Here is a 16,072-nt window from a genome sequence, read left to right as displayed (position 1 = left end):
ATAATTGACATTACAGACCTATTCCAACTTTCGGAGTGGGAATCCGACCCCGATATCAAAAAGTTTACTCCCGGTCATACTTCCCAAAAATCATCCCATTTTCCAACTTTCGCCAATTGTCGCTAAAATGACCTACGGACCTCCAATTCGACATTCGAACACACTCCTAAAACCAAAATACTCTACGGAGCTATTGGAACCGTCATAACTCTATTTTGGAGTCGTCTTCACATAGTTTGAACTAAGGTCAAATCCTACGACTTAAACTCTCCTTTTAAGGACTATGTGTCACATTTCACTCTGAAACCAAAGACAAATCCTCCCGGCAAGTCACAAAACCCAAAAATGAAATAGAGGGAGCAATAAATAGGGGATCAGGGCTAATTCTCTCAAAACAATCGGTCGGGTCATTACATTAGAGGCCTCAGTTCGGCATCATTGGATAAACCTGCAAAAAGAAGTAAACGGAGTGAGGACTTAATGATAAAAGAGGAATCCAAATATTACCTACTCAGGAAAGGAGTTTCACCATGGGAATGTGCCTCCCAACGACCCTTCGAGAGATTGCACCATGAGCACTTGGAGTAGAGAATATGTGATACGATACCCTCAACCCACTCCTTGAGTTGAGGGATGGCATTCATGACTCGAGCAATGGTTGCACTGCCACAAAGCACCAATAAGAAAGAAGGGAATAAGTATAAAATCGACTTTCGAAAATAAAATTATACTTACGTGATGTATTCCACTTCTTGGGAGATGGCATGCGCTTAGCTGAGATCAGGTCCGAAGTACTCACTCGGACAAAACGGCCTTGCCAGTCCCGATCCTGATCCTCATTAATACTTGAGAATGGGGCTTTGATGGCCCGGCGTGCGAGCTTTATCAGTCCCCCCTTCCCCACCTCCTCCCCGTCCGAAGATTCGGGGACTGTACAAGCATAGAAGATGGTTGACGGTGAACGAGCACCCATCGATTTTGCTCACGAAGAACCGGAGGAGGATTACGATCCTCTAGAGAAAAAGATGAATCTGACCAAGGCATACCTCGTACCTCTTACAGAAATCTATGATGACCGGGTCCATCAGGCCCAATGTAAAGGGATAAGTGTAAACACTTTGGTATCCCTCGACATGGGTGGTAATGGCTTCATCGGGGTCAAGGATTACTATGTCCTTATCGGTCCAGTTGCAGTCTTTTCGGACTGTAGGGAGGACTTCTTTAGTGATCGAACAGATGTATCTCGAGACCTCCTCACACCGGCCTTGTACGGAGGAAGGTTTTTCAACCTTGAAATCGGCGTTGACCAAGCATCCTCCGGGGATGAATATTTTCAAAGGGGGTTCCGGTACTAGTTCATCGATGACAGTACGTGAAATACTCTGCTCAACCTCAACATCCGGCCGCGAAGTAAAAGGGGTTTCTTTCTATGGAACGGTTTTGGAAGTCTTTGCCATTTCTTTAAAATGGAAGAAGAACGGAGAAAGAAAGGAAGTTGAAGGATTGTACTTGTTGGCTTGAGATGAAGATAAACAAGAGTTCTTGTAAAGGATCTCAGATAACCGGAGTGAAAGCGCTAGAAAGTATTGAAATCTTAAGGATACGAGGGTAGAAGGTTTAGATGTAAAGTTAAAATGAACAAAGGAAGATATATTTATAGTATTTCAGTGACGGTTCACATCCAGGAATGGTCGACCGGTGGCTGACATGCATTTAATGCCATCAATACTTGACTGACGAGACATTTCGGTTATTTTGTCGTTTATGTCACGATGTATCGAAGTAAGAATCGGAAGCTCATGTCATTTCTCATCGTCTACTCTCCGAAAAACGAGGATACTATCTGTATACGATCGAAATCGAGCTCATGGTGAACCCTAGCCTCCGGCATGGTAAGCCAGGCTAGATACATGACAATAAAGGACTGAAGATCGACCCCAAGTCCCACCAGGCTAGAACCTAGAGACAGGACGCCTGCCTTCAAGAATATCGAGGCCATGATCCCGGAATCGGTCCTAGCCCCAAACGATTTTGAAGAAACATTGTCAGCATAGCCAACGGAAGACCGAAATATTCGTGACCGACCGGATATTACGGCGGGAATCTCGGCATGTACCGATAAAGAACCGGTAGTCAGTGAATCAAGAGATTTTTTTACCTTTTATAGAATTGTACCTAATGTAGGACTTCTATAGTATATAAATGGGGTATGATAATCCATAAAGTATATGGTAATACGCATTCCAAGGCAATATACCTTTATTTTTTCTGTTATTAGTTCTTCTGCTTTCGTTCGTCAGTGTTTGTTGTTACGAGCCCAGATCGAGGGCAAATACCTCACTAAGACTTAAATTGTCTTCCTCGTGTGATTTTATCTTACTTCATCCTTACTTATTTAATTTGTCTTTATTTACTGCTTTGTGTCAAATAAATTCGCATATCCTTAAAACCACTTACAAATTTAATTGTTATCCAATTTTGAGGGTTAACGAGAGATATATTCTGTGGTTGATAAAATTATAATGTAAATCAACTAATAACGGATTGTTTAAAATTCGAATGCATCCTTCTATTATTAGAACAAGAGTCCAATTTCAACTTTTTAGCTATTTGAAATGTTATGTGATATGTGTTTGATGTTTCAAATCTAATACTAATTCTACACGGATAAGAACACTTTAAATGGTTCTTACCTTAAGTTATATACAAACGTTTTCATTGGCATATTACATTCTTACAAAGTTGCCACACAAAACATATTAAAATTTCTATATTTTTTCTTTTATGTCTTTTTTTCGTTTTTTTCTTCTTCTTTTCATTATGTGATTTATTAGATATATGTTGGATGCTTCTCCACTTATATGCATATTGCAGTATTCTATCTTTTTGGAAGTTTTGGTTACATTTTTTTTTGGTAAGGCTAATCTGATTTAGTAAAGGTTTTAACTTTGTGTTGCAGATAATCCTATTAAAATGTTTGCTATCTTTGCTTGAAGAACAATGATCGTACTTTCAATTCTCTCTATCTCACACAAGCTCCGTGGTAAGCATGAATAAATTTAAACTTGCATGGTAATCATGAGTAGTTTTACAATTTGACTGTCAGTATCATACACTATATTTAATTAATTAGTAATACCGAGTCAACAGTGAAAAATGTCGATGATATTCTTTTGAGGATAAGTCTACTAAATTTATAGTTATATTGGTAAAATAAATAGAATAGATCTCTAATTATATTCTACATCTGCATTTGGTGTTTCTCCCAATTGTAATCGCGCCATTCATGACAAACGCTCGATGGACTTAAATCTACTTTAAATATGTGTGTTTTAATGAATTAAAGTTACTATTTTGCAATTTGATGGTTTATTTGGTGCTGAGGAGTAGTAGTTATTCTTGAAGCTAAGATCATTTTTCAAATTGATTTAGTTAAGTTTAATGAAAAATCGACTTTGGTTCAAGTTAGATATTTGGTTTCTTAATTTTAATGAATAGACGTGCTTTCTTTTCTTTTATGTTTGGTTTATGATACTAGAAAAAGCTAATAATATACCAATACTCAATAATCTTTTGGATAGTACTATGTACAAACTATAAACAATACTACCGTAGGTTTTGGGCTTTGCATGCTAAATACGTATATTCCTATGTTCGTTGTAATAAGAAGTGATGACATAGAAAAGATTAAAATAGGACATGTCATTAGTTGCATGAGATTAACACTTTTCTAGTAACAAATATATTTATATATCTTATATTAATCATTAGACGTGCTTATGGTTATATGTGCAAGACACGTACATACAGACTAGTTATTATAAAATCACGAATATAATATTAGTTGACCAAAATATTCTTAAAATATTTTTGGATAAAAACTCTATGTAGGATAAAATTGTAAATGCACTTTGTCTAATGAGCGAGTCATCATCAACTAAAGTTGTAAACTTTTAACAATTAGGACTTCAAATCAACTAAAATTCTGTCAACTTTAAGGGTGTGTTTGGTATAACGGAAATATTTTCCGTGAAAAATATTTTCCAAGAAAATATTTTCTTGGAAAACAAGTAGTAATCTTACTTATTTTCTAGTGCTTGATACGCAAATTAAGGGAAATAACTTCTTAAGAGTATTCATAAATAATTTAGATACAATAAACATGAAGCCATAAACTTTCAAACTAACAACCTTCCGAACCCACAAATTTTATAAACTTCTGAACCGCTAAACTTTCGAGCCTGTAAACTCTATAATTTCTAAACCCGCAAACTTCCAAACACATAAGCCTCTGAACTCATAACTTTGGAACTCGTAAAATTTCGAACCTGTAAACTGAAAAATAAAAAAACTAGAGCTGAAAATATTAAAAAAATATATTTTTTGCTGCGGGAGGGGAGGGGGTAGCAAGGTGGGTGGTGACGGAAAAGAAAAACTGAAATCTAAAAAAAAACCTTTTTGGAGAGAGGGGCGGGAGAGGTGGGGTAGAGGAGAGAAGGGGGGGTTGGGGTTAGATGTGAGGGTAGGTGGAGTTTTTGGAAAATATTTTCATAACTTTTTCTAGGGAAGCCATTTTTCTCCAATTTCAGGAAAATATGTGTAACGTCCCGGTCAGTTATTTTGAGAGTTTTAGCATTGTTCCCCCCATTTACTGCTCATTTTATACTTTATAGCTGTTATGTAACTTGCCAGGGTAGTCAGTTCAGGTCCGGAGAGATTTCGGAACGAATTGAGGCACTTAGTCTCCAAGATGAAAACTTAAGTTGAAATGGTTCACTAGATATTGACTTATGTGAAAACATCCTCAGAATAAAATTTTGATAATTTCAATAGTTTCGTATGGTGATTTTGGACTTAGGAGCATGTCCGGATTGTTAATTGGAACTCTGTAGTTAGATTAGGCTTGAAATGGCTAAAATGGAAATTTAAGCTTGGAAGTTTGACCGGGGAGTTGACTTTTTGATATCGGGGTCGGAATCCAATTCTGAAAATTTGAATAGGTCTGTTATGTCATTTATGACTTGTGTCCAAAATTTGAGGTCAATTTGACTTGATTTGATAGGTTTCGGCATCGAATGTAGAAGTTTGAATTTCTAAGTTTCATTAATCTTGAATTGGAGCATGATTCGTGGTTTTAGCATTGTTTGATGTGATTTGAGGTTTCAACTAAGTTCGTATGATGTTTTAGGACTTGTTGGTATATTTGGTTGAGGTCCCGGGGGCCCTCGGGTGAGTTTCGGATGGTCAACAGAACAATTTTTTTTGGACTTAGAACAAAGCTAGAAACTTTCTGTCATTTGATGCAATCGCACCTGCGGAATTTGGCTCGCAGGTGCTAGCTCGCAGAAGCGGATGAAAGCGCGACCGCAAAAACGACGCAATGGTCACAGATGCGGCCTGGGCTAAGGGGGTCTTGGACAACATAAGTGGACGCTTCATCGTAGAAGCGAGTCCGCAGAAGCGAAAGTTATCGCAGAAGTGGGAGATTTACTGCAAAAGTAGAACCGCATATGCGGTTAAGAGTTCCGCAGAAGCAGAACCTCTGGGCAGTGTACAAAAACAGAGGGTTCCGAGTTTTTGTCATTTTTTGACATTTCCAACACGGTTTTGGGGCGATTTTCATAGAGAATTCAGCGAAAAACTTGAGGTAAGTCATGTATGATCATTGTGAGGTAAAAATATTGGATTATCATTGAGTATTTCGACTAGATTACATGTTTTTGAGGTGAAATTAGCGGATTTGGGCCTAGGGATTTCAATTTGAGATTTGGAGGTCGAGTTGATGTCGGAATTTGGTAAATTTGGTATGGTTGGACTCGTGGTTGAATGGGCAATTATATTTTGTAACTTTTATCAGGTTCCAAGACATGGGTCCCACAGATAATTTTTGAGTTAAATTTTGGGTTTTTATTGAAAAATCTGTATTTTTATATGGAATTAATTTCTATAATTTGTATTAACTGAATCGAATTAATGGTGACTAGATTCGAGCCCATCGGAGTCAGAAAATTAAGGGAAAGGCATTCCTATTGACTGATTGAGCTTGGCTTGAGGTAAGTGGCTTGTCTAACCTAGTGTGGGAGAGATCCCCTTAGGATTTGATACTGTTGTAATCTTTTTGTGATATGTGAGCGCCGTGTACGCGAGGTGACGAGTGCGTACACGGGCTAAATTTAGAAATATCAGTTTTTGCTGAGTAGTCTTCTTTTAAATTCTTTAACTGAGTTGCTTTAGTATTTGTAGTGATCATGTTTAGTCTAGTATCACATGTCTACGTGCCCTAACTCTTACTTGAAATATGTGCAACATGCTTAGCTGAATTACCTACTTATTTGATTTGATTTAAATCTCTAACTCTGAGATTCTTGCTATAAATTCGTTGTTTCCTTCAGATATTTGTACTTCATATTTACTTTTGGGACTACGAGGCGGTTTCTCGGGAGATTCTCCTGTACTGCATATTTACTTTTGGGACTATGAGGCGGTTCCTCGGGAGATCCCCATGTACTGCATATTTACTTTTGGGACTATGAGGTGGTTCCTCGGAAGATCCCCCTGTACTGCATATTTACTTTTGGGACTACGAGACAGTTCCTCGGAAGATCCCCCTGCACTACATATTTACTTTTGGGAATACGAGGCGGTACCACGGGAGAGTAGTGACCTCATCACTACTCTACCAAGGTTAGGCTTGGCACTTACTGGGTACCGCTGTGGTGTACTCATATTACGCTTCTGCACATCATTTTGTGCAGATCCAGGTACTTCTTATGAGCCCATATATCAGTGAGCTACCTGTGTGCAGAGACTTCAAGGTACATCTGTCAGCGTCCGCAGACCTCGGAGTCCCCCTCTATCCTTATCATGTTGTTTTCCTTATTTTAGTAGACTCTGATGTATAGAGACATTAGTATTTCTCTTAGAAGCTTGTGACTTATTTCTACTGGGTTTTGGGAGATTGTAGTTCTTTGATTTGCAGTTTTCATTTATTACAACTATTGAGATTTGAGTTTCAAACTCTTATTATGTTATTCCGTAATTTGTTAGGCTTACCTAGCCTTAGAGACTAGGTTCCATCACGACATCTTACGAGGGTGAATTGGGGTCGTGACAAGTTGGTATCAGAGCTCTAGGTTCATAGATGTTATGAGTCACAAGCAGGCTTAGTAGAGTCTCGCTGATCGGTACGGAGACGTCTGTACTTATCTTCGGAAGGCTATGGAACTGTTAGGAAAATGTTCACTTCTTTGATTCCTTATCGTGCGCATTTGTTGACTTCGAAATTCTAAACCCATGTCTTTCTATTCTCTCACAGATTGTGAGGACACGCACAACTGGATCCGATGATTAGACACCCATACCCCCTATTGGAGCCACAAGAGGCCAGGGCTGGGGCAGAGGCCGAGGAAGACCATGTGGTGCAGCCAGAGCACCTACACGAGCTGCTGCAGAGGAACCACCAGTAGTTCCAGTTGGAGTTCAGGCACCTAAGACACCTGTTACTACTCCTACACTTCAGGAGACTCTTGCCCAGTTTTTGAGCATGTTTGGCACTCTAGCTCAGGCAGGGTTAATTCCACTTGCTCCTTCCACATCTTAGGCCGAGGGAAGAGCACAGACTCCCGCCGCCCGTACCCCAGAGCCACGGGCCCAGGTTGACCATGCTCCAGAGGTTATACAGTGCATCCAGTTGTCCTAGTTCGGCCAGAGGTTAGGGCAATAGTTTCGGAGGGGGAGCAGCTTAGGCTCGAGAGGTACAAGAAGTACCACCCTCCCACTTTCAGGGGTTTGGCTTCAGAAGATGCTCAGGGTTTTCTTGAGAAATGTCATTGTATCCTCCGAACTATGGGTATTGTGGATTCTAGTGGGGTTTCTTTCACGGCATTCCAGCTTAGAGGAGCGGCCTACTAGTGGTGGCGAGCATATGAGTTGGATAGTCCGGTTGAGGCAGCTTCACTCACTTGGACTTAGTTTTCAGATATGATCTTGAGAGAATATGTTCCTTAGAGTCTTAGAGATGCATGGCACACAGAGTTTGAACAGTTGCACCAGGATTCTATGACCATGTCAGAGTATACAGTCCGATTCAGTGATTTGGCTAAGCATGCACCAGCCTTGGTTGCTACCGTTTGAGAGCGGGTTCGCTGATATATTGAGGGGATCCACCCCGGTATCAGATTCAGTATGGTCCAAGAGTTAGAGATGGACATCGCATACCAGCAGGTGGTGTCAATTGCTAGGAGATTGGAGGGTATGCGGATCTGGGAGAGAAAATAGAGGGAAGCTAAGAGACCCCGAGATTCTAGCATGTATAACAGTTCTCGTTCCCCATCTACAGCTCGTCAGGGTAGGGGTTATAGGAGTCATCCTGTTCATTCAGCACTTCCAGCCGCTAGTGGTACTCCGGCCATTCTTATGTCCCAGGATCCCTATTATACACCATTAGTGTCTAGTGTACCTCCTGTTCGGGGTGCTTCCAGCGGTCAGTCCAGTCGATTAGGCCCGAGCCAGTCATAGCAGACACGTCCTCCGAGAGCTTGTTTTGAGGGTGGTGACACTCGTCATATAGTGAGCGACTGTCCAAGATTCAGGAGGGGTGAACCTCTACAGATTTCGCAGGTTCCACCTATTCTATAAGGCCCTCAGGCTTCTTAGGCCATGATTACTGCACCAGTTGCCACTCCACCTGCACAGCCAGCTAGAGGTGGAGTTCAGACAAGTAGAGGTCGCCCTAGAAGGGGAAGCCAGGCCAGATATTATGCCCTTCCTGCTAGGACGGAGGCATTTGCATCCGATTCTGTTATCACAGGTATTGTTCCGGTATGTCATAGGGATGCATCCATCTTATTTGATCCAGACTCCACTTATTCTTATATGTCATATTATTTGCCCCGTATTTGGGCGTATCCCGTGATTCTTTGAGTTCTTCTGTTTATGTATCTACACCCGTGGGTGAATCTATTATTGTTGACCACATGTATCAGTTGTGTTTGATTGTTACCAGTGGTTTTGAGACCAGAGATGATTTATTATTGATTAATATGGTGGATTTCAATATTATTTTGGGCATGGACTGGTTGTCGCCCTATCACGCTATCCATGATTATTACGCCAAGACGGTGACGTTGGTTATGCCAAATCTACCGTGGCTAGAGTGGATAGGTACCTTGGATTATATTCCTAGCAAGGTTGTTTCATTTATTAAGGCTCAACTAATGGTTGAGAAGGGGTGTGATGCGTATCTAGCCTATGTGAAAGATATCAGTGTTGATACTCTTACCGTGGAGTCAGTTCCAGTAGTAAGGGATTTTTCCGATGTATTTCCAGCGGATCTTCTGGGTATGCCACCCGATAGGTATATTGACTTTGGCATTGATTTGTTACCAGACACTCAGCCCATTTCTATTCCACCATATCGTATGGCCTCATCAGAATTGAGGGAATTAAAAGAGCAGTTACAGGAGCTGCTTAATAAGTGTTTTGTTCGGCCCAGTGTATCGCCTTGGGGTGCTCCTGTCTTATTTGTGAAGAAGAATAATGGTTCTATACGGATGTGTATTGATTACCACCAGTTGAACAAGGTTACAGTAAAGAACAAGTACCCATTGCCATGTATTGATGACCTATTTGATCAGCTTCAGGGTACCAGAGTGTTCTCTAAAATTGACTTCCATTCAGGCTATCATCAGTTGAAGATTCGGGAGCCTGATATCCCGAAGACTACTTTTAGGACTCGATATGGTCATTATGAGTTTCTTGTAATGTTATTTGGGCTGACCAACGCTCTAGCAACATTTATGCATTTGATGAATAGTGTATTTCAGCCCTATCTTGAATACTTCATCATTGTGTTTATTGACGACATTCTGGTGTATTCCCGAAGTCGGGAGGATCATGAACAACACCTGAGGACTGTGCTTCAAAATTTGAGAGAAAAGAAGTTATATGCAAAATTTTCAAAGTGTGAATTCTAGCTTGATTCAGTGGAATTTTTGGGTCATATAGTTTCGTGCGAGGGGATCAAGGTAGATCCGAAGAATATTGAGGCAGTGCAGAGTTGGTCTAGACCATCCTTAACTACGGAGATCCAGATTTGTCTTGGCTTGGCGGGGTATTATCACCGATTTGTAGAGGGTTTCTCTTCTATTGCCGCACCTATGACCAGATTGACCCAAAAAGGTGCTCTGTTCACGTGGACCGAGGAGTGTGAGGAGAGCTTTCAAAAGCTCAAGACTGCTTTGACTACAACCCTAGTATTGGTGTTGCCTACAGGTTCAAGATCATATACTCTGTATTATGATGTGTCATGTATTGGTCTCGGCGCAGTGTTGATGCAAGACAGTGGGGTGATTGCCTATGCGTCCAGACAGTTAAAGGTACATGAGAAGAATTATCTTGTCCACGACCTTGAGTTAGCAGCTATTGTTCATGCCTTGAAGATTTGGCGGCATTATTTGTATGGTGTCTATTATGAGGTCTATACCGATCACTAGAGTCTACAACATCTGTTTAAACAAAAGGATCTTAATTTGCGGCAGTGGAGATGGTTGGAGTTGCTTAAGGATTATGATATCACCATTCTCTATCATCCCGGAAAGGCCAATATGGTGGTTGATGCCTTAAGTCGTAAGGCGAAGAGATTGGGCAGCTTAGCAAACTTACCAGTAACAGAGAGGCCTTTAGCCTTGGATGTTCAGGCCTTGGCCAACTAGTTTATCAGATTGGATATTTCTGAGCCTAGATGAGTTTAGGCTTGTGTGCTTTCTCAGTCTTCTCTTTATGATTGTTTTAGAGAATATCAGTATGATGATCCCCATCTGCTTGTCCTTAAGGACACAATTCAGCACGGTGATGCCAAGGAAGTCACTATTGGAGATGACGGTGTATTACGGATGTAGGGCAGGCTATGTGTGCCCAATGTAGATGGTTTACGTGAGTTTATTCTCCAGGAGACTCACAATCCGCGGTACTCCATTCATTCGGGTGCTGCAAAGATGTATCAAGACTTGAGACAACACTATTGGTGGAGGCGGATGAAGAAAGACATAGTGAAATATGTAGCCTGGTCCCTAAATTGTCAACAGGTAAAGTATGAGCATCAACCGGGTGGATTACTTCAGAAGTTAGAGATTCTAGAATGGAAATGGGAACGGATCACTATGGATTTTGTTGTTAGACTCCCACAGACTTAGAGGAAGTTTGATGTAGTTTGGGTGATTGCGAATAGATTGACCAAGTCAGCTTCGGAGCAGCTGGCTCAGGTTTACATTCGCGAGATTTTCAGGCTTCATGGCATACCGGTATCTATCATCTCTGACCGGGGTACGCAGTTTACATCACGGTTCTGGAGGGCCGTACAACGTGAGTTGGGTACTCGGGTAGAGTTGAGTACAGCATTTCACCCTCAGACGAACGGACATTCCGAGCGCACTATTCAGATATTGAAGGATATGCTTCGTGCGTGTGTGATAGATTTTGGGATCAGTTCTTGCCACTTTCGGAGTTTGCCTACAATAACAGTTATCAGTCGAGCATTCAAATGGCACGCGTATGAGGATTTGTATGGTAGACGATGCCGATCTCCAGTGGGTTTGTTCGAGCCGGGTGAGGCTAGGCTATTGGGTATAGACTTGGTTTATTATGCCTTGGAAAAAGTTAAATTGATTTAGGATCGACTTCATACAGCCCAGTCTAGACAGAAGAGTTATGCGGATCAGAAGGTCCGAGACGTTGCATTCATGGTTGGGGAGCGGGTCTTGATCCGGGTTTTGCCTATGAAGGGTGTTATGAGGTTCAGAAAGAAGGGCAAGTTGAGCCCTAGGTATATCAGACCTTTTAAGATCCTTGAGAGGGTTGGAGAGGTGGCTTACGGACTTGCACTATCACCTAGTCTCTCTGCAGTTCATCCAGTATTCCATGTTTCCATGCTCCAGAGGTATCACGGCAATCCGTCTCATGTGTTAGACTTCATCTCAGTCCAGTGGGACAAGGATCTATCTTACGTTGAGGAGCTAGTGGCCATTTTGGACAGGCAGGTTCGAAAGTTGAGGTCGAAGAACATCGCTTCGATGAAGGTTCAGTGGAGGGGTCATCCGGTCAAGGAGGTGACTTGGGAGATCGAGCATGATGTGCGTAGCTGTTATCCTCATCTTTTCACCACTCCAGGTATAATTCTAAACCCGTTCGAGGAAGAACATTTATTTAAGACGGGGGATGTAACGACCCGGCCGATCGTTTTAAGAGTTGTAGCCATGTTCCCTCATTTACTACTCATTCTGTACTTTATAGCTGTTATGTAACTTGCTGGGGTAGTCAGTTCGGGTCCGGAGCAATTTCGGAACGAATTGAGACACTTATTATCCATGATGAAAACTTAAGTTGAAATGGTTGACTAGATGTTGACTTATGTGAAAACGACCTCGGAATAAAATTTTGATGATTCCAATAGCTCCATATGGTGATTTTAGACTTAGGAGCATTCCTGGATTGTTAATTGGAAGTCGGTAGTTAAATTAGGTTTGAAATGGCTAAAATAGAAATTTAAGCTTGGAAGTTTAACCAGGTTGTTGACTTTTTGATATCAGGATCGGAATCCGATTCTGAAATTTTGAATAGGTATGTTATGTCATTTATGATTGTGTGCAAAATTTAAGGTCAATTGGACTTGATTTGATAGGCTTCGGCATCGAATGTAGAAGTTGGAATTTCTAAGTCTCATTAAGCTTGAATTGGAGCATGATTCGTGGTTTTAGCGTTGTTTGATGTGATTTGAGGTTTTGACTAAGTTCGTATGATGTTTTAGGACTTGTTGGTATATTTGGTAGAGGTCCCGGGGGGCCTCGGGTGAGTTTTTGATGGTTAACAGATCAAAATTTGGACTTAGAACAAAGTTTTAAACTTTCTATCATCTGATACAATCGCACCTGCGGAATTTGGCTCGCACGTGCTAGCTAGTATAAGTGGATTGTCCGCAGAAGCACGACCGCAGAAGCAACGTAATGGTCGCAGATGCGGCCTGGGCTAAGGGGGTCTTGGACCGCAGAAGTGGACGCTTCATCGTAGAAGCGAGTACGCAGAAGCGGACTCCTTGTCCGCAGAAGCAGAAGCAGAAGCGGGAGATTTACCGCAAAAGCGGAACCGCATAAGCGGTTAAAAATTCCGCATAAGCAGAACCTCTAGGCAATGTAGAAAAATAGAAGGTTCCGAGTTTTTGTCATTTTTGGACATTTCCAACACGGTTTTGGGGCGATTTTCAGAGAGAATTCACGGGAAAACTTGAGGTAAGTCACTTGTGATCATTATTAGTCAATAATATTAGATTATCATTGAGTATTTCAACTAGATTACATATTTTTGAGCTGAAATTAGCGGATTTGGGCCTAGGGATCTCAAAATAAGAATTTGAGATTTGGAGGTCGAGTTGATGTCGGAATTTGGTAAATTTGGTATGGTTGGACTCGTGGTTGAATGGGCATTCATATTTTGTAACTTTTGTCGGGTTCCGAGATGTTGGCCCCACGGGCGATATTTGTATTAAATTTTGGGTTCTTATTGAAAAATCTGTATTTTCTTATAGAATTTTTTAAGGAAAGGCATTCTTATTGACTGATTGAACTTGGCTTGAGGTAAGTGGCTTGTCTAACCATGTGTGGGGAAAATCCCCTTAGGATTTGATACTGTTGTAACCTTTTTGTGATATGTGAGCGTCGTGTACGTGAGGTGACGAGTGCGTACATGGGCTAAATTTGGATATATCAATTTTTGCTGAGTAGTCTTCTTTTAAATTCTTTAGTTGAGTTACTTTAGTATATGTAGTGATCATGTTTAGTCTAGTATCACATGTCTACGTGCCCTAACTCTTACTTGAAATATGTGCAACATGCTTAGCTGAATTACCTGCTTATTTGATTAGATTTAAATCTTTAACTGTGAGATTCTTGCTGTAAATTCGTTGTTTCCTTCGGATATCTGTACTGCATATTTACTTTTAGGACTATGAGGCAGTTCCTTGGGAGATCCCCCTGTACTGCATATTTACTTTTGGGACTACGAGGTGGTTCCTCGGGAGATCCCCTTATATATTTACTTTTGGGACTACGAGGCGGTTCCTCGAGAGATCCCCCTGTACTGCATATTTACTTTTGGGACTACGAGGCGGTACCTCGGGAGCGTCCCTGTTGTTTACCTCTATTTGTTGTGTTGTTCACTTCTCAGTCATTTTGTTATATTATTATATCCTCTGTCTTACTTTTCTATTATTTTCAGTAGGGCCTGACATGACCTCGTCATTACTTTACTGGGGTTAGGCTTGGCACTTACTGGGTACCGCTGTGGTGTACTCATATTATGCTTCTGCACATCTTTTTGTGTAGATCTAGGTACTTCTTACGAGCCTATATATTAGTGAGTTACTTATGTGCGGAGACTTCAAGGTATATCTGCCAGCGTCCGTAGACCTCGGAGTCCCCCTCTATCCTTATCATGTTGTTTTCCTTATTTTAGTAGACTCTGATGTATAGAGACATTAGTATTTCTCTTAGAAGCTTGTGACTTATTTCTACCAGGTTTTGGGAGATTATAGTTCTTTGACTTGCAGTTTTTATTTGTGAGAAAGCACGGGAGAAAATATATTATTGATATAAGGTACTTAATATAATACAAGAGGTCCTATTTATAGCTATAGTCTACAAAGTACATATTACTCTCATTCCAATATGGGACTACACATAACTAACACTCCCCTTCAAGCCGGTGCATACACATCATATATACCGAGCTTGTTACACATGTAACTAATACGAGAACCAGGAAGAGACTTAGTGAAAATATCAGCTAGTTGACCATTCGACTTTACAAACTCTGTAACAATATCTCCTGAAAGTATTTTTTCTCTGAAAAAGTGACAGTCGATCTCAATGTGTTTAGTCCTCTCATGGAACATCGGATTTGACGCAATATGAAGAGCAGCTTGGTTATCACACACCAGCTCCATTGTAACGACCCGACCGGTCGTTTTGAATATTATAACCCTGTTTCCCCATTTACTGCTCAATTTATGCTTTACAGTTGATTTATGACTTTATCGGATTAGTTGGTTCGGGTTCAGAAGGAATTCAGAGTGAAATAAGACACTTAGTCTCATAATTAAAATTTTCTAAATTGTGATAGCATAATAAATCTCCAAATAGAGGAATTTTTCTTGGATATAAGATATCGGTAAAGAGGAGGACTTTTTTTTGCAAGTCATTATACATGTGTTCATGTTTCGCGTCTGGGTTCGGGCCAACCACATGAGCATGGTTTGTTTTGACCATTTTGGCTCTTACAACTTTTCCTACTGGAACCCCGTTGTTGCGAAATAACTTTCTTGTATCAGAACTTGATATATTTGAGGGCTAATGCCCCCCAGTATTCGAGGTCGATTGTACGGAGGCCTCGGATACTTATTGTAAGTGCAGCACGATCATTGGTTGCCTCATTAAAAACCTTGCCGAATAACCCATTTGGGATAAAACCGGTCTAAGAAAAAAAGAGTGCAACGCGTGCTTTCAAGTGATGGGTCCATCTTAGCTCTTGTTCGGACTTCTGCAGGGGTCAGTTTTGAAATATAAATGAATATGGAAGGGTCGTACCTTAGCAGTAGTATCGTTTTATATGTGACACATTCCAACTGTTTGATAGTTGTTTGCGGTTTATAATGCCGAACCTGTACCATCCCTTTCCGACGTTCTTGAGAACCTGATATGGTCCTTCCCAATTTGGTCTTAGTTTTCCTTCGTTCGAATTTCGGGTATTGATGGTGACTTTTCTTAACACTAAGTCCCCAGGCTTGAAATGGTGGAGCTTGGTTCTTCGATTATAATATCTTTCGATTCGCTGCTTTTGGGCGGCCAATCGGATGAGAGTAGCTTCTCATCTTTTTTCTGATAATCTGAGGCTGGTATTCATAGCCTCGTTATTTGATTCTTCCATCGTGAATCGAAATCTGGTACTGGGTTCACCGACTTCGACTGGTATCAATGCTTCGGACCCATATACTAAGGAGAATGGGAAGTTAGAAAAGGCGATAGGA

This window comes from Nicotiana tomentosiformis, chromosome 2 (genome assembly GCF_000390325.3).
Source record: "Nicotiana tomentosiformis chromosome 2, ASM39032v3, whole genome shotgun sequence".
NCBI classification, from domain to species: domain Eukaryota; kingdom Viridiplantae; phylum Streptophyta; class Magnoliopsida; order Solanales; family Solanaceae; genus Nicotiana; species Nicotiana tomentosiformis.
The sequence above is the reverse complement of the archived record's forward strand: the minus strand, read 5'-3'. Positions refer to the sequence as shown.